At 51.2% G+C, this 20,282-nt stretch overlaps 1 pseudogene; it reads left to right on the top strand.

Moving 5' to 3' along the window:
- The window catches only part of LOC147105417 (uncharacterized), a 93,727-nt pseudogene extending 74,224 nt beyond the window's left edge, over positions 1-19,503 (top strand).
- Positions 19,504-20,282: the final 779 nt, after the last annotated feature.

The raw sequence follows: 20,282 nt of genomic DNA, 5'->3' as shown, positions 1-20,282 counted from the left end.
CGTGCGTTGGCATGTAGTGTGTAAGGCTGGTGTGAGTGATATACACAAACACTGGGTCACCATGTGTAGGTATGTAGTGTGTAAGGCTGGTGTGAGTGTGTGTGATATACACACACCCTGGGTCACCGTGTGTTGGTATGTAGTGTGTAAGGCTGGTGTGAGTGTGGGTGATATACACACACCATGGGCTCACCGTGTGTTGGTATGCAGTGTGTAAGGCTGGTGTGAGTGTGGGTGATATACACACACCCTGGGCTCACCGTGTGTTGGTATGTAGTGTGTAAGGCTGGTGTGAGTGTGAGTGATATACACACACCCTGGGTCACCGTGTGTTGGTATGTAGTGTGTAAGGCTGGTGTGAGTGTGAGTGATATACACAAACCCTGGGTCACTGTGTGTTGGTATGTAGTGTGTAAGGCTGGTGTGAGTGTGAGTGATATACACAAACACTGGGTCACCGTGTGTAGGTATGTAGTGTGTAAGGCTGGTGTGAGTGTGAGTGATATACACAAACCCTGGGCTCACCGTGTGTTGGTATGTAGTGTGTAAGGCTGGTGTGAGTGTGGGTGATATACACAAACCCTGGGCTCACCGTGTGTTGGTATGCAGTGTGTAAGGCTGGTGTGAGTGTGAGTGATATACACACACCCTGGGTCACCGTGTGTTGGTATGTAGTGTGTAAGGCTGGTGTGAGTGTGGGTGATATACACAAACCCTGGGCTCACCGTGTGTAGGTATGTAGTGTGTAAGGCTGGTGTGAGTGTGAGTGATATACACAAACCCTGGGCTCACCGTGTGTCGGTATGTAGTGTGTAAGGCTGGTGTGAGTGTGAGTGATATACACAAACCCTGGGCTCACCGTGTGCAGGTATGTAGTGTGTAAGGCTGGTGTGAGTGTGGGTGATATACACAAACCCTGGGTCACCGTGCGTTGGTATGCAGTGTGTAAGGCTGGTGTGAGTGTGAGTGATATACACACACCCTGGGTCACCGTGTGTTGGTATGTAGTGTGTAAGGCTGGTGTGAGTGTGAGTGATATACACACACCATGGACTCACCGTGTGTTGGTATGTAGTGTGTAAGGCTGGTGTGAGTGTGAGTGATATACACAAACCCTGGGCTCACCGTGTGTCGGTATGTAGTGTGTAAGGCTGGTGTGAGTGTGGGTGATATACACAAACCCTGGGTCACCGTGCGTTGGCATGTAGTGTGTAAGGCTGGTGTGAGTGATATACACAAACCCTGGCTCACCGTGCGTTGGCATGTAGTGTGTAAGGCTGGTGTGAGTGATATACACAAACCCTGGGTCACCGTGCGTTGGCATGTCGTGTGTAAGGCTGGTGTGAGTGTGGGTGATATACACACACCCTGGGCTCACCGTGTGTTGGTATGTAGTGTGTAAGGCTGGTGTGAGTGTGGGTGCTATACACACACCCTGGGCTCACCGTGTGTTGGTATGTAGTGTGTAAGGCTGGTGTGAGTGTGAGTGATATACACAAACCCTGGGTCACCGTGTGTTGGTATGTAGTGTGTAAGGCTGGTGTGAGTGCGAGTGATATACACACACCCTGGGTCACCGTGTGTAGGTATGTAGTGTGTAAGGCTGGTGTGAGTGTGAGTGATATACACAAACCCTGGGTCACCGTGTGTTGGTATGTAGTGTGTAAGGCTGGTGTGAGTGTGAGTGATATACACAAACCCTGGGTCACCGTGTGTTGGTATGTAGTGTGAAAGGCTGGTGTGAGTGTGAGTGATATACACAAACCCTGGGTCACCGTGTGTAGGTATGTAGTGTGTAAGGCTGGTGTGAGTGTGGGTGATATACACACACCCTGGGTCACCGTGTGTTGGTATGTAGTGTGTAAGGCTGGTGTGAGTGTGGGTGATATACACAAACCCTGGGTCACCGTGTGTTGGTATGTAGTGTGTAAGGCTGGTGTGAGTGTGGGTGATATACACAAACCCTGGGTCACCGTGTGTTGGTATGTAGTGTGTAAGGCTGGTGTGAGTGTGAGTGATATACACACACCCTGGGTCACCGTGTGTTGGTATGTAGTGTGTAAGGCTGGTGTGAGTGTGGGTGATATACACACACCCTGGGTCACCGTGTGTTGGTATGTAGTGTGTAAGGCGAGTGTGAGTGTGGGTGATATACACAAACCCTGGGTCACCGTGTGTCGGTATGTAGTGTGTAAGGCTGGTGTGAGTGTGAGTGATATACACAAACCCTGGGCTCACCGTGTGTTGGTATGTAGTGTGTAAGGCTGGTGTGAGTGTGGGTGATATACACACACCCTGGGTCACCGTGCGTTGGTATGTAGTGTGTAAGGCTGGTGTGAGTGTGGGTGATATACACAAACCCTGGGCTCACCGTGTGTCGGTATGTAGTGTGTAAGGCTGGTGTGAGTGTGAGTGATATACACACACCCTGGGTCACCGTGTGTTGGTATGTAGTGTGTAAGGCTGGTGTGAGTGTGAGTGATATACACAAACCCTGGGTCACCGTGTGTCGGTATGTAGTGTGTAAGGCTGGTGTGAGTGTGGGTGATATACACAAACCCTGGGCTCACCGTGTGTAGGTATGTCGTGTGTAAGGCTGGTGTGAGTGTGAGTGATATACACAAACCCTGGGTCACCGTGTGTAGGTATGTAGTGTGTAAGGCTGGTGTGAGTGCGAGTGATATACACACACCCTGGGTCACCGTGTGTTGGTATGTAGTGTGTAAGGCGAGTGTGAGTGTGAGTGATATACACAAACCCTGGGTCACCGTGTGTAGGTATGTAGTGTGTAAGGCGAGTGTGAGTATGGGTGATATACACAAACCCTGGGCTCACCGTGTGTTGGTATGTAGTGTGTAAGGCTGGTGTGAGTGTGAGTGATATACACAAACCCTGGGTCACCGTGTGTTGGTATGTAGTGTGTAAGGCTGGTGTGAGTGCGAGTGATATACACACACCCTGGGTCACCGTGTGTAGGTATGTAGTGTGTAAGGCTGGTGTGAGTGTGAGTGATATACACAAACCCTGGGTCACCGTGTGTAGGTATGTAGTGTGTAAGGCTGGTGTGAGTGTGAGTGATATACACACACCCTGGGTCACCGTGTGTAGGTATGTAGTGTGTAAGGCTGGTGTGAGTGTGAGTGATATACACAAACCCTGGGTCACCGTGTGTTGGTATGTAGTGTGTAAGGCTGGTGTGAGTGATATACACAAACCCTGGGTCACCGTGTGTTGGTATGTAGTGTGTAAGGCTGGTGTGAGTGTGAGTGATATACACACACCCTGGGTCACCGTGTGTTGGTGTGTAGTGTGTAAGGCTGGTGTGAGTGTGAGTGATATACACACACCCTGGGTCACCGTGTGTAGGTATGTAGTGTGTAAGGCTGGTGTGAGTGTGAGTGATATACACACACCCTGGGTCACCGTGTGTTGGTATGTAGTGTGTAAGGCTGGTGTGAGTGATATACACAAACCCTGGGCTCACCGTGTGTCGGTATGTAGTGTGTAAGGCTGGTGTGAGTGTGGGTGATATACACACACACTGGGTCACCGTGCGTTGGTATGTAGTGTGTAAGGCTGGTGTGAGTGTGAGTGATATACACAAACCCTGGGTCACCGTGTGTTGGTATGTAGTGTGTAAGGCTGGTGTGAGTGATATACACAAACCCTGGGCTCACCGTGTGTAGGTATGTAGTGTGTAAGGCTGGTGTGAGTGTGAGTGATATACACAAACCCTGGGCTCACCGTGTGTTGGTATGTAGTGTGTAAGGCTGGTGTGAGTGTGGGTGATATACACACACCCTGGGTCACCGTGTGTCGGTATGTCGTGTGTAAGGCTGGTGTGAGTGTGAGTGATATACACAAACACTGGGCTCACCGTGTGTCGGTATGTAGTGTGTAAGGCTGGTGTGAGTGTGGGTGATATACACACACCATGGGCTCACCGTGTGTTGGTATGTAGTGTGTAAGGCTGGTGTGAGTGTGGGTGATATACACAAACCCTGGGCTCACCGTGTGTAGGTATGTAGTGTGTAAGGCTGGTGTGAGTGTGAGTGATATACACAAACCCTGGGCTCACCGTGTGTTGGTATGTAGTGTGTAAGGCTGGTGTGAGTGTGGGTGATATACACACACCCTGGGTCACCGTGTGTCGGTATGTCGTGTGTAAGGCTGGTGTGAGTGTGAGTGATATACACAAACACTGGGCTCACCGTGTGTCGGTATGTAGTGTGTAAGGCTGGTGTGAGTGTGGGTGATATACACACACCATGGGCTCACCGTGTGTTGGTATGTAGTGTGTAAGGCTGGTGTGAGTGTGGGTGATATACACACACCCTGGGCTCACCGTGTGTCGGTATGTAGTGTGTAAGGCTGGTGTGAGTGTGAGTGATATACACACACCCTGGGTCACCGTGCGTTGGTATGTAGTGTGTAAGGCTGGTGTGAGTGTGGGTGATATACACACACCCTGGGCTCACCGTGTGTTGGTATGTAGTGTGTAAGGCTGGTGTGAGTGTGGGTGATATACACACACCCTGGGCTCACCGTGTGTAGGTATGTCGTGTGTAAGGCTGGTGTGAGTGTGAGTGATATACACACACCCTGGGTCACCGTGTGTAGGTATGTCGTGTGTAAGGCTGGTGTGAGTGTGAGTGATATACACAAACCCTGGGTCACCGTGTGTTGGTATGTAGTGTGTAAGGCTGGTGTGAGTGCGAGTGATATACACACACCCTGGGTCACCGTGTGTTGGTATGTAGTGTGTAAGGCGAGTGTGAGTGATATACACAAACCCTGGGTCACCGTGTGTAGGTATGTAGTGTGTAAGGCGAGTGTGAGTATGGGTGATATACACAAACCCTGGGCTCACCGTGTGTTGGTATGTAGTGTGTAAGGCTGGTGTGAGTGTGAGTGATATACACAAACCCTGGGTCACCGTGTGTTGGTATGTAGTGTGTAAGGCTGGTGTGAGTGCGAGTGATATACACACACCCTGGGTCACCGTGTGTAGGTATGTAGTGTGTAAGGCTGGTGTGAGTGTGAGTGATATACACAAACCCTGGGTCACCGTGTGTAGGTATGTAGTGTGTAAGGCTGGTGTGAGTGTGAGTGATATACACACACCCTGGGTCACCGTGTGTAGGTATGTAGTGTGTAAGGCTGGTGTGAGTGTGAGTGATATACACAAACCCTGGGTCACCGTGTGTTGGTATGTAGTGTGTAAGGCTGGTGTGAGTGTGAGTGATATACACAAACCCTGGGTCACCGTGTGTTGGTATGTAGTGTGTAAGGCTGGTGTGAGTGTGAGTGATATACACACACCCTGGGTCACCGTGTGTTGGTGTGTAGTGTGTAAGGCTGGTGTGAGTGTGAGTGATATACACACACCCTGGGTCACCGTGCGTTGGTATGTAGTGTGTAAGGCTGGTGTGAGTGTGAGTGATATACACAAACCCTGGGTCACCGTGTGTTGGTATGTAGTGTGTAAGGCTGGTGTGAGTGATATACACAAACCCTGGGCTCACCGTGTGTAGGTATGTAGTGTGTAAGGCTGGTGTGAGTGTGTGTGATATACACAAACCCTGGGTCACCGTGTGTCGGTATGTAGTGTGTAAGGCTGGTGTGAGTGTGGGTGATATACACACACCCTGGGTCACCGTGTGTAGGTATGTAGTGTGTAAGGCTGGTGTGAGTGTGAGTGATATACACAAACCCTGGGCTCACCGTGTGTCGGTATGTAGTGTGTAAGGCTGGTGTGAGTGTGAGTGATATACACACACCCTGGGTCACCGTGCGTTGGTATGTAGTGTGTAAGGCTGGTGTGAGTGTGGGTGATATACACACACCTTGGGTCACCGTGTGTAGGTATGTAGTGTGTAAGGCTGGTGTGAGTGTGAGTGATATACACAAACCCTGGGTCACCGTGTGTCGGTATGTAGTGTGTAAGGCTGGTGTGAGTATGGGTGATATACACACACCCTGGGTCACCGTGTGTCGGTATGTAGTGTGTAAGGCTGGTGTGAGTGTGGGTGATATACACAAACCCTGGGTCACTGTGCGTTGGTATGTAGTGTGTAAGGCTGGTGTGAGTGTGAGTGATATACACACACCCTGGGCTCACCGTGTGTAGGTATGTAGTGTGTCAGGCTGGTGTGAGTGTGGGTGATAGACACAAACCCTGGGCTCACCGTGTGTTGGTATGTCGTGTGTAAGGCTGGTGTGAGTGTGAGTGATATACACAAACCCTGGGCTCACCGTGTGTTGGTATGTAGTGTGTAAGGCTGGTGTGAGTGTGGGTGATATACACAAACCCTGGGCTCACCGTGTGTTGGTATGTAGTGTGTAAGGCTGGTGTGAGTGTGAGTGATATACACACACCCTGGGTCACCGTGTGTTGGTATGTAGTGTGTAAGGCTGGTGTGAGTGTGGGTGATATACACAAACCCTGGGCTCACCGTGTGTTGGTATGTAGTATGTAAGGCTGGTGTGAGTGTGAGTGATATACACAAACCCTGGGTCACCGTGTGTAGGTATGTCGTGTGTAAGGCTGGTGTGAGTGTGGGTGATATACACAAACCCTGGGCTCACCGTGTGTTGGTATGTAGTGTGTAAGGCTGGTGTGAGTGTGTGTGATATACACACACCATGGACTCACCGTGTGTTGGTATGTAGTGTGTAAGGCTGGTGTGAGTGTGAGTGATGTTCACACACCCTGGGTCACCGTGTGTAGGTATGTAGTGTGTAAGGCTGGTGTGAGTGATATACACAAACCCTGGGTCACCGTGTGTAGGTATGTAGTGTGTAAGGCTGGTGTGAGTGTGAGTGATATACACAAACCCTGGGCTCACCGTGGATTAGATAGGGCAAAATAAATAGAGGAGGTACGAAAAAGTTGGCAGCGCTCAAAGTAGAAAAGTCAGCAGGTCCGAATGGGATGTATTCTAGGTTGCTGAAGGGAGTAAGGGTGGAGATAGTGGAGACTCTGGCCACAATCTTCCAATCCTCCTTAGATATGGGAGCGGTGCCTTGGAGAGAGTGCAGAAGAGATTCAGGAGAATGGTACCAGGGATGCGGGACTTCAGCTACGTGGAGAGATCAGAGAAGCTGGAATTGCTCTCCTTGGAACGGAGAAGGTTAATGGAAGATTTAATGGATGTGTTCATGAAGGGTTTTGATCGCGTAAATAAGGAGAAACTGCTTCCACTGGCAGGAGGGTCGGTGACCAGAGGGCACAGATTGCAGGGAATTGGCAAACTGCTTCCACTGGCAGGAGGGTCGGTGACCAGAGGGCACAGATTGAAGGGAATTGGCAAAAGAACCAGAGGCGGGATGAGAATTTTTTTCATGTAGTGAGTTGATGTGATCTGGAATGCGCTGCCTGAAATGGCGGTGGAAACAGATTCAACAATAACTTTCAGAGGGGAATTCGATAAATACTTGAAGGGGAAAAATTTACAGGGCTATGGGGAAAGGGCAGGGGAGTACGACTAATTGGAGAGCTCTTTCAAAGATCCAGAACCGGGATGATGGGCTGAATGGCCTCCCCTCTGTGCTGTGTCATTCTATGAACAACTTGCATTTATATAGCACCTTCAACAGTAAAATGTCCCAAGGCGCTTCACAGGAGCATTATCAAACAAAATTTGACGCCAAGTTACATAAGGAGATATTAGGACAGATGACCAGAAGCTAGATCTAAGAGGTAGCTTTTCAGGCGCATCTTAAAGAAGGAGAGGGAGGCCGAGAGGTTTAGGGAGGGAATTCCAGAGTTTCGGGCCCATGCAGTTGAAGGCACGGCCGCCAATGGTGGAGCGATGGAAATCGGGGATGTGCAAGAGGCCAGAATTGGAGGAGTGCAGAGATGTCGGGAGGATTGAAGGGCGGAGAAGGTTACAGAGCTCTGGAGGGGCGAGGTCACGGAGGGAGTTGCACACATGGATGAGAATTTTAAAATCGAGGTGTTGCTGGACCGGGAGCCAATGTAGGTCCGCGAGCACAGGGGTGATGGGTGAACGGGACTGGGGGTGAGTTAGGACACGGGGGGTGATGGGTGAACGGGACTGGGGGTGAGTTAGGACACGGGGGGTGATGGGTGAACGGGACTGGGGGTGAGTTAGGACACGGGGGGTGATGGGTGAACGGGACTTGGTGCGAGTTAGGACACGGTGGGTGATGGGTGAACGGGACTGGGGGTGAGTTCGGACACGGGGGGTGATGGGTGAACGGGACTGGGGGTGAGTTAGGACACGGGGGGTGATGGGTGAACGGGACTGGGGGTGAGTTCGGACACGGGGGGTGATGGGTGAACGGGACTGGGGGTGTGTTAGGACACGGGGGTGATGGGTGAATGGGACTGGGGGTGAGTTAGGACACGGGGGGTGATGGGTGAACGGGACTTGGTGCGAGTTTGAATACGGGGCAGTAAAGTTTTGGCTGAACTCCAGTTTACGGAGGGTGTGAGGTCGGCTGGGAGAGCATTGGAACAGTCAAGTCTGTCGGTAACAACGGCAGAGATCAGGGTTTTCACAGCCGATGGGCTGAGGTAGTGGTGGGATGGGTGATATTATGGAGGTGGAAGTAGGCAGTCTTGGTCGAGGATATGGGGTCAGAAGCTCAGCTCAGGTAAAATAGGATGCCGAGGTGTGAACGGTCTGGTTCAGCCTCACAGTGACCAGGGAGAGGGTGGAATGGTAGCTAGGAAACGGAGTTCGTGGTGGGGGCCAAAGACCATGGTTTCAGTCTTCCCAATATTTCGTGTATTCAGAGCAATGCAACCAACTTTCTTCATCTTGTTTGGGCCCTTAAAGCCCCACAAAGGGCAACAAACAAGCCCAGCAAGATCCCGCTCCCATATACAGGTAAGACCCTTGATATTCCACCTCTATGCCTCCCTGATCTAGCCAGACCCAAGTGATACTACCTTGATTCCTGTACGCTCCCAATGGCCTGGTTGCTCCTGCAAGCACTGTAACCAAGTTATTCAGTGACTTCACAAGATTGATGGATGGAGTTGGTTTTCTGGATAGAAACATGTATTAAATGAAGGAAGGAGTGGGCACCCTGTCTCCTCCCATCTCCCTTTCCCGTCTCAACCAAAAGTCCAGGGACACTGAGGCCAATTGTCATATCCACTTACTCACCATCCCAGCAAAGATTCATTAACTCAGCAATTTATCTGTCGGCCTCAGTAACACTCTAAGTGCAGCAGTGATTCACTGAGCCCTTGTGTAATGAAATCTATTTGTCTTGATCCTGTATTCATTTTGCACTCATGTATATTACCCTCCCCCACTGTGTATAGTTTCACTTCCTCTTTCCCGACTAACCTGGGAGGTTCCAGGTCTTGGCTCTTGGCTCCGCCCCTGACTTCTCTTACATAAAGATCCCAGGATCTGTCTGACTCATTCCTGTGAACCAGTTGGCGTGTTGAGATGTTAGCTCTGATCTTAGTGATTAAAAGCCAACTTGTTTAAGTCTATAACTTCTAGTTTTGTGGTTATTGAAGGCCCATCAATTTTAATCACTAAAGAATACTAGGATGGATCGACTCCTAAAACCAGAGTGTCTGGACTTGGATCCACATTCTGCTGAAGCATCAAATCAATTTGGACACTGGCTCAAATGCTTCGAACTCTTCGCGGGGGCCTCATCTGCTAGCGAGGTAGATAAACTGAGTCTACTGACTACTCGCGTAAGTCATTGGATTTATTCGTTCATCCGGGACGCCACCTCTTACACGGAGGCCATCACTATCCTGAAGGCCCAATACCAGAGGCCGGTAAACGAAGTGTACGCCAGACATCTGCTGGCTACACGCAGGCAGCGACCAGAGGAATCAATGGACGATTTCTTACAGGGCCTAAAGGACCTGGTCCGGGACTGTAACTGCAAGGCCGTGACGGCCAACGTGTACTCTGACGAATTGGTCCGCGGTTCCTTCATCACGGGCCTCAAATCGAATTATATCCAGCAGAGACTGCTGGAGAAGGAGGTCCTGGACTTAAAAAAGGCAGTGGCCACTGCGCAATCGCTGGACATGGCCCAGAGAAACTCTGACTCTTATTCTTCCGGCCATGCGGCCCTCACCGCCTCGTGCGCGCCGAGGGGGCCGCCATCTTGGAATTAGCCATCTTCCCCATCCAGGTCTCAGACCAGCTCTACACCGCCAGAGTCCCCACACAGAAGTTCACCCAGGAGTCCTACTACAGCGGCAATGTCTCGAGGCCCGAAATGCTACTTCTGCGGCCAGGCCAAGCACCCCAGACAACGATGCCCAGCGAAGGACGCTACATGCTTCAAATGTAAAAAAAAGGGGCATTTTAGCAAAGTCTGCAGGGGGAATCCGATTTCCAACTCCGTCACCGCCTCGTGCGTGCTGTGCGGGCTGCCATCTTGGGATCCGCCATCTTTTCCCGACTCAATGGCCGCCCAGGGCCCAACAGTGGCTTCGATCACGGTGGATCAATCCAGGCCACACCCGTTGACAAAATCCATGATGGACATACAGGTAAACAGGAATTTAACGAAATGTTTAATTGACTGTGGGAGTACCGAGAGTTTTATCCACCCTAGCCTGGTACGGCGGCACTCATTAACGGTAACTCCTACACGGAGCAGAATTGCTATGGCTGCTAAGCCCCACACTTCGGACATTTTGGGCTACTGTGTGGTAACACTGACTGTAAAAGGCATGGACTACAAGGATTTTAAACTCCTCGTGATGCCAGAACTCTCTGTTAATGTAATCTTGGGCCTGGACTTCCAGTGCCACCACGAAAGTGTCACGCTAGCATATGGCGGGTCCCAGCCGCCACTCACAGTCTGTGGCCTATCAACCTTAAAAATCAGCCCGCCCTCTTTATTCGCTAATCTCGCTCCGAACTGTAGGCCCATAGCGACCAAAAGTAGACGGTACAGTCTGGAAGACAGACACTATATCAAGGCGGAAGTGGACAGACTCCTGCGGGAAGGCATTATTGAATGCAGTACCAGCCCGTGGCATGCCCAAGTAGTCATAGTTAAAAATAGCGAAAAGAAACGGATGGTAATTGACTACAGCCAGACTGTTAATATTTATACCCAGCTGGACGCCTACCCTTTACCCCGCATATCAGAAATGGTCAACCAGATTGCGCAATACCGAGTCTTCTCGACTATCAACCTCAAATCCGCGTATCACCAGCTCCCCATTAGAACGGAGGACCGCCCATACACCACCTTCGAGGCGAACGGGCGCCTCTACCATTTTCTCAGAGTGCCCTTCGGGGTAACAAATGGGGTCTCGGTCTTCCAACGTGAGATGGACCGCATGGTTGACGAGAATAAACTACAAGCTACCTACCCCTATCTGGACAATGTCACGATCTGCGGGCACAACCAACAAGACCACGATCTAAATCTTGCGAGATTTTTAAAAACTGCCCTAAAGCTGAATCTAACCTACAACGAAGACAAATGTGTCTTCAACACAACCCGTCTCTGTATCCTCGGCTGTGTGGTGGAAGATGGGGTAATTGGACTGGACCCTGACCGATTACGCCCCCTAAAGGAACTGCCCCTGCCACACAATCCCAAAGCTTTAAAAAGGTGCCTGGGATTTTTTTCGTATTATGCCCAATGGGTGCCCAATTACTCTGATAAGGCCCGACCCCTCATTAAATCGACGTCCTTCCCACTATCAGCTGAAGCTCGGGAGGCTTTCACCAGTATTAAACAGGACATTGAAAGGGCTGCAGTGTGTGCAGTGGACGAATGCATTCCCTTTCAAGTCGAAAGCGATGCGTCAGACTTTGCCTTAGCTGCGACCCTCAATCAGGCTGGGAGACCTGTGGCCTTCTTCTCCCGAACCCTTCAGGGACCTGAAATCAGGCACTCTTCTGTCGAGAAGGAGGCACAGGCTATAGTGGAGGCAGTGCGGCACTGGAGACACTACATAGCCGGCAAACGTTTCACCCTGCTCACTGACCAGCGGTCGGTGGCTTTCATGTTTAATAACAAACAAAGGGGGAAAATCAAGAATGACAAAATACTCAGGTGGAGGATCGAACTATCCACGTTCGACTATGATATTATGTACAGACCGGGAGCCCTTAATGAACCCCCAGACGCCCTATCACGGGGAATGTGTTGCCAGCATTCATACGGACAAATTACAGGGTCTCCACAACGACCTCTGTCACCCAGGGGTCACCCGACTATACCATTTTATAAAGTCCCGCAATCTGCCCCACTCCATCAAGGAGGTCAGGGCAATGACCAGAGCCTGCCGCATTTGTGCGGAATGCAAGCCTCGTTTCTACAGGCCTGACCGTGCACACCTTATCAAAGCCACACAGCCACACGGCCATTCGAGCGCCTAAGTCTGGACTTCAAGGGACCCCTTCCCTCTGCCGACCGTAACGTATACTTCCTCAATATCATTGATGAATATTCCCGCTTCCCCTTCGCCATTCCCTGCCCAGACATGACCAGTGCCACGGTCATCAAGTGTCTCTGTAATCTATTCTGCATGTTTGGCATGCCGAACTACAAACACAGCGATAGGGGGACATCATTCATGAGTGACGAGCTGCGCCAGTTCTTGCTCTCGAAGGGGATAGCCACTAGCAGAACCACTAGCTACAACCCCCGGGGTAATGGGCAAGTGGAAAGGGAGAATGCTACTGTTTGGAAGGCTGTCACGTTAGCCTTAAAGTCAAAAGGCCTTCCGACCTCCCGCTGGCAGGAAGTCCTCCCAGACATGCTCCACTCCATAAGGTCTCTGCTATGTACTGCCACTAATGCTACCCCTCACGAAAAGATGTTCGTTTTCCCCCCGGAAATCCACCTCGGGCATATCTCTACCCGCGTGGCTGACGTCTCCGGGGACAGTACTATTGCGGAAGCATGTGAGAGGCCATAAAACGGACCCCCTTGTGGAAAAGGTACAGCTCCTCCATGCAAACCCTCAGTACGCCTATATCGAATACTCTGACGGGCGAGAGGACACTGTTTCCATAAAAGACCTCGCTCCCTCAGGGAGCAGAGAGAACGATGGGAGACTACCCGATGAAGACCTACACTACAAAGAGACAGGACGCCCAGAGGTATCAATACCCAACTTTAACCTGGAGGACACTGCAGATAACCTGGAAGACACTGCGGAGGCCCGGACAGCGGAGGAACCAGAATCCACTCTCCTAGAGACACCCCAACCGGCTTTGCGCCGATCACTGAGAACTGCAAAACCTCCTGACAGACTCACTTATACCAACTTTTAAGAAACATCACCCCGATGGACTAAATCTATAGAAGGGGTGAATGTAATGAAATCTGTTTGTCTTGATCCTGTATTCGTTTTGCACTCATGTATATTACCCTCCCCGACTGTGTATAGTTTCACTTCCTCTTTCCCGACTAACCTGGGAGGTTCCAGGTCTTGGCTCTTGGCTCCGCCCCTGACTTCTCTTACATAAAGATCCCAGGATCTGTATGACTCATTCCTGTGAACCAGTTGGCGTGTTGAGATGTTAGCTCTGATCTTAGTGATTAAAAGCCAACTTGTTTAAGTCTATAACTTCTAGTTTTGTGGTTATTGAAGGCCCATCACCTTGATACTAGCAATGTGCTCAAATCAAGGTGGCCGATTGATGGTGGGCCAGGGTTGACCATGCGTTGGGTGGAAGTGAATGTTAACGCCTGTGGTTCCTTTGCCAGCATTATGTTGACAGAGGGTTAACCAACAACATGCCTTTATACCATTTCTCCGTTCTCAGGAGAGATTGACATTTGTCCCAGGAACAGTGCTGACTGCTTCTTCCTCTGGTTCACCAAGCGCAGCTTCGCGTTATCCCCGGAAAACCTGCACCGTGTTGCCTTAGCTTTCTTCCCACCTCGTTCCAAGGTAACCCGAGTTGTACAAAGCCCTCTTTCACACGAAGCTCCTTTCCTCCCCGTGTCCTTCAGAAAACGACCAGTGCTTACACAGAGGGTGTTGTATTCCCATCTCTTTTTTTCTACTTCTAATCCCAGGTAAAGGACCTGCTCTCTGCTCTAGGACACGGTGAGTTTAATGATTTGCCTTTTTCTCGACTCTAGTTTGCTGGAATGCTGACATTCCGGGATGTGGTTTCCGGGGCTCCGCAGTCGCTGGCATTCATATGTGAACAGGCTATTTGTCCATTGAAGCCATCACAGCCAAGCCTGACACTCGGACACTTCTAAGCCAATGCATCTGTCCCAGTTAGCTGCAGCTCCTTCCCATTCCCCGACATGGTCATCAAGAGCTGGTAAACCGCAGAGTGCTTTTTCTCTCTCGCTCTCTCCCATTAAGATAATAATTTGGCAAAACCACTCCCACCTACACACTGTGAACCCCTCTCCCACCTACACACTGTGAACCCCTTGTAGGATTCGCAAAATTGGACTTTGTATTAATATGGGTCAAATGGCAGAAGAGGCCGTGATTTTAAAGACTGTTTTAAAAGAAGCCCAGAAAAAGGGGCATACAAAATGGCCACCATACCATGTGACCAGCTTATTGGGACACTTTAAAATGGTTCCTGCGAATCCTCAGACAGCTTTGTGGATTCAACCCACAGCAAGTTCTGGAAGCCGTTTCTGAGAGAACGAAACCAGACCCACAGGTATACATATGGATTAGATGCAGATCCAGTCGAGATTGGCCTGGAGACAGAGGCCATCTAAATGTTGACCCAGACAAAAGGGGACAATTTCATGTTCATGAGAACAGCACCCAGGACTAGATAACGAGATCAGCAGGACATTAAAAACAATGAAGGTCATTCCAGACCAGAGATGGGCCTTTACCGGCCATCGAAAACATTTTAAAATATAATAACTACCCCGCTGTGCTCCCAGCCCGCCAAAAGTTAAACAAAGACTAACCTGATTTTGGGCGGGAAGTGGAAGCTTCTGGGGGAAAAGTATAATTGAAGGAGTTGGAGTTGTACGACACACTCAGGCAGGCACTCACTCAGAGGACGCAGAGCTCACGCAGACACTCGGGAAACTCTGAAGGAGACACCGGAGTTGTAGTTGGAGACAGCAGTGGCTGAAGAGGAGTCGCTTCGGGAGAAGATCAGCAAACTCCTCTCCACCATCGGAGGAGGAAGAAGAATCAAGCCAACATCAAGAAGGCCGTTTCGAAGCCGGCGTCCCGCCCCGGGGAAACACATCGGGAGATCATCGACCATCCCCGGGCCGTTGCCATCGACCCAACTTGGGAGAAGAAACAAAAAAATAAAACCCCAAGAGAAGAAACCTTCCAGCCACCCCGGCTCGGGAGAAGAGATAAAAGCAAACTGAAGAAGTGATGGGAGCCAGCCCAAGGCTCCTCTGACCAGGGTCGAGCCGATGATCCCCGACCCCGCCGACATCCAGGCCCGCCGGTGTCCAGCCACCCCGACCCCCACCTCAGGAGAGAGGTGTGGCGCAGCTCACAGGGGCTCCACGATCCACGTGGAGACGAAACGCCTGAAAGGACCAAACACAGACTCGATTTCAAAACCTTGCACTTCCTAGTGGGCTTGGTGAGTGTTTCTGGCCCTTCACAATCAGACCTAGATAGGTTTAATAAGGGGGTGGATTTAAGGGTACAATTAACATGAGTTGTTGTCCCTCGATGTTCCGTGTGTTTCCTTATTTCATGATGATCTTTGTAGAGTATAAGATGCCTGTATTTGCCTTAGTTAGTATTGTGTCGTTATGATTTGTTTGTGTTTTCCCTCCCATGTACTCACAGAATCACAGAAACCCCACAGTGCAGATAGAGGCCATTTCGGCCCATCGAGCCTGCACCGACACATATCCCACCCGATCCCCGTAACCCCTACACCAACACATATCCCACCCTATCCCCGTAACCCCTACACCAACACATATCCCACCCTATCCCCGTAACCCCACGTATTTAATCCCCCTAACACTAAAGGAGCACCCGGAGGAAACCCACACAAAAACGGGGAGAATGTGCAAACTCCCCGAGGCCGGATTCGAACCCGGGTCCCTGGCGCTGTGAGGCAACAGTGCTAACCACTATGCCACCGTACTCTCTTATCTGCTTGCATTTGATTTGATATTTTTCCTTATGCAATAAAATTTCATTTTGTTTCATCAAACTTGGCCTACAAGAGTTTTCTCTACATTGTAGTTCCTGCCCCTAAGTCCAGAGTATAGAATCTAAGGAGCGAGTGGGTCGAACCACTCAAGGTTTTACTGTGCAAGAGAGAGAGGCCTCTAGAGAGAGAAACCTCAGGGACATCTCTCAAGGAAAACCCCTTACACCCTCTCCCACTTGCAGTACGCTGTGAACCCCTCTCCCACCTACACACTGTGAACCCCTCCCCCACCTACAGTACACTGTGAACCCCTCTCCCACCTACAGTACACTGTGAACCCCTCTCCCACCTACAGTACACTGTGAACCCCTCTCTCACCTACAGTACACTGTGAACCCCTCTCCCACCTACACACTGTGAACCCCTCTCCCACCTACACACTGTGAACCCCTCTCCCACCTACACAGTGAACCCCTCTCCCACCTACAGTACACAGTGAACCCCTCTCCCACCTACAGTACACTGTGAACCCCTCTCCCACCTACAGTACGCTGTGAACCCCTCTCCCACCTACAGTACACTGTGAACCCCTCTCCCACCTACAGTACACTGTGAACCCCTCTCCCACCTATAGTACACTGTGAACCCCTCTCCCACCTACACACTGTGAACCCCTCTCCCACCTACAGTACACTGTGAACCCCTCTCCCACCTACAGTACACTGTGAACCCCTCTCCCACCTACAGTACACTGTGAACCCCTCTCCCACCTACAGTACACTGTGAACCCCTCTCCCACCTACAGTACACTGTGAACTCAGAGGTAAGGGGTTGGACTCTTTGCAACAAGTTCACTTGCATTTCTTTGGAGCTTAATTTTTCCCTCCATTTCTGTTGTCTTATTGCACGCAACCTGCAGTAACCCTTTACTGAGGGTATACTGGGCGGCATGTCGAGCATGTGCCGGGAGGGCTGTGGAAATGCTGAAGCTGCTTTGTTGCTCTATTTCCCCCCCCTCCCCCACCACCAACACGAGATAGTCGGGCTGGGGGAGTAGATGTGACTTTACAGGAGGCAGTCTGGATACAGTCCACACGGTTTGTGCTGTGCAAGTCCCTCAAGGTGTGGCCCAAAGCCAATGTTGCTGTACCAGGGAACTCTGGGCAGTGTCTTGCTCCTTTGGGTGGGGATTCCTGGAAGATGGCTCCAGCTGTCACGAAGTGAATTGGTCGATAATAGTAGATAGTCGACTGGAAGATCGAAATTCACTCCCATTGTCTCAAGTTGAAGTGGTAGGTGAGAGTTCCATTTCGTAAACTAGTCCATCCAGGTGTAATACTCCCCCTCCCCCTCCCCTCCCCACCCCAGCACTTGGCCGCTCTGTGAATCTCTAAGTGCTCCCTGACATCATCCCTGAACGGCTTGGCTCTAATTTTAAGGTTCTGCCCCCTTGTTCTGGACTCCCCCCACCAGAGGAAATCGTTTCTCTCCATCTACCCAATCAAATCCTTTAACCACCTTAAACACCTCGATTAGATCACCCCTTAATCTCCTGTACTCCAGGCAATACAAGCCCAGCCTGTGCGACCTGTCCTCATGAATTAACCCTTTTAGCCCCGGTATCATTCTGGCGAATCAGTGCTACTCCCGCTCCCAGGCCAATCGAAGCTATTGTCTGCGGTTCTCACCACAAGCTCCAGTCCCCAGCCACCAACTCCATCCCGCTCCCTGACAACTCTCTGCAGCTGAAACAGACAGTTTGCAACCTTGGTGTCGTATTTGACCCTGAGATGAGCTTCCAACCACATATCCGAGCCATCACCAAGATTGCCTACTTCCACCTCTGTAACATCGCCCGTCTCTGCCCCTGCCTCAGCTCACCTGCTGCTGAAACCCTCATCCATGCCTTTGTTGCCTCTAGACTTGACTATTCCAACGCACTCCTGGCCGGCCTCCCACATTCTACCCTGCGTAAACTTGAGGTCATCCAAATCTCGGCTGCCCGTGTCCTAACTCACACCAAGTCCCATTGACCCATCTCCCCTGTACTCGCTAAACCACATTGGCTCCCGGTACAGTCTGGCCTCTTGTGCACACCTGATTTTTATCGCACCAACATTGGCGGCTGTGCATTCAGCTGCCAAGGCCCCAAGTCTGGAATTCCCTCCCTAAACCTCTCCACCTCTCCCTCCTTTAAGACGCTCCTTAAAACCCGTTTCTTTGACCAAGCTTTGGGTCACCTGCCCTGATATCTCCTCATGTGGCTCGGGGTCACATTGTTTGATTACACTCCTGTGAAGCACCCTGGGACGTTTTTGCTGTGTTATAGGCGCTATATAAATACAATGTAAATGCTATATAATATTCTATAAATGCAAGTTGATGTTACTCTGGATGCAGCAGTAGCTTTAACATGCCCCAGGATGCTGTTTATCAACTCCCTTCGAGCTGTCTGCCCTTCGCCTTTAGCTCCGCTCCCCTGCCCTGTCCCGAGTTGTAGCCTTTTGAGTTGAACCTTTATCTCTAATGTTTAACGGTGAACTATCCCCTTCCTGGGCCAAGCGGAAGGGATGAGGGCCTCCCAGAGGGGCAGGCCTTGTATCTGGGCAGAGTTAAAGTTTTCTAAACCCATCAAAGCTGCCGCTGGACAAGTGCCATTGCTGCACAGACCCTCTGATTCCATGGGCCCGTGCCCACCCGGCCCCGCGCCCACCTGGCCCCGCGCCCGCTCGTACCCCGCACCATGCCCACCCGGCCCCGCGCCCACCCGGCCCCGCTCGTACCCCGCACCGTGCCCACCTGGCCCCACGCCCACCCGGCCCCGCTCGTACCCCGCGCCCACCCGGCCCCGCGCCCACCCGGCCCAGCGCCCACCCGGCCCCGCTCGTACCCCGCACCGTGCCCACCCGGCCCAGCGCCCACCCGGCCCCGCTCGTACCCCGCTCCCACCCGGCCCCGCGCCCACCCGGCCCCACTCGTACCCGGCCCCGCGCCCACCCGGCACCAAACTGAGTGAGATTGCATCTGGTGCCCTGAAGGTGGCATGGATTCCACCTGATCATTCCCATTGGGAAAAGAGGGACTTTTGTGCCAGCGGCTCCTCCTAGGAGGATACTTTAATCAGCTGCTGTTTGCAGATGGCCCGCGCGCCGCCGGCCCGTGTGTCGCCGGCCCGTGCGCTCCTGAGAGTAAATGGTTTCCCTGCAGAATTTTTTTTAATGGAGAATATGCTGTGTTGGGTTGTAGATTTCTGGCGGTGTTGAGGAAGGTATAATTGCTGTATAAAATATCCTGTCGAAGGAATTCGTAAGTTTTTTTTCCTCTTTTTCCCTCTTCCTCCAGAGTTAAGGGGTGGTTCCTTGATATCTCAAAGGCTTTTGGTTTGATGCCTAAAAACGTTGAGGCTCATAAGATTTCTGGGCAACTTCAAATGAACAGCTTGTAATGGCCAGAACTGAGGGGTGAGGTTCCTCTCTTGTAATGGCCAGAGCTGAGAGGTGAGGTTCCTCTCTTGTGATGGCTGGAGCTGAGAGGTGAGGTTCCTCTCTTGTGATGGACAGAGCTGAGGGATGAGGTTCCTCTCTTGTGATGGACAGAGCTGAGGGGTGAGGTTCCTCTCTTGTGATGGACAGAGCTGAGGGATGAGGTTCCTCTCTTGTGATGGACAGAGCTGAGGGGTGAGGTTCCTCTCTTGTAATGGCCGGAGCTGAGGGGTGAGGTTCCTCTCTTGTAATGGCCAGAGCTGAGGGATGAGGTTCCTCTCTTGTAATGGACAGAGCTGAGGGGTGAGGTTCCTCTCTTGTGATGGCTGGAGCTGAGGGGTGAGGTTCCTCTCTTGTGATGGACAGAGCTGAGGGGTGAGGTTCCTCTCTTGTGATGGACAGAGCGGAGGGGTGAGGTTCCTCTCTTGTGATGGACAGAGCTGAGGGGTGGGGTTCCTCTCTTGTGATGGACAGAACTGAGGGCTGAGGTTCCTCTCTTGTGATGGACAGAGCTGAGGGGTGAGGTTCCTCTCTTGTAATGGCCGGAGCTGAGGGGTGAGGTTCCTCTCTTGTAATGGACAGAGCTGAGGGGTGACGTCCCAAACACTTTTCAGTAAGTACTTCATTGACTGTCGTGTAGTCACTGTTGTAATGTAGGAAACGCAGCAGCCAATTTGTGCACAGCAAGCTCCCACAAACAGCAATGTGGTAATGACCAGATTGTAGTATATGTACCTTTATA

The sequence above is a fragment of the Somniosus microcephalus genome, chromosome 18 (genome assembly GCF_052327205.1).
Source record: "Somniosus microcephalus isolate GS21.2 chromosome 18, FLI_Smic_1.0, whole genome shotgun sequence".
Lineage (NCBI taxonomy): Eukaryota > Metazoa > Chordata > Chondrichthyes > Squaliformes > Somniosidae > Somniosus > Somniosus microcephalus.
The sequence above is the reverse complement of the archived record's forward strand: the minus strand, read 5'-3'. Positions and strand labels throughout refer to the sequence as shown.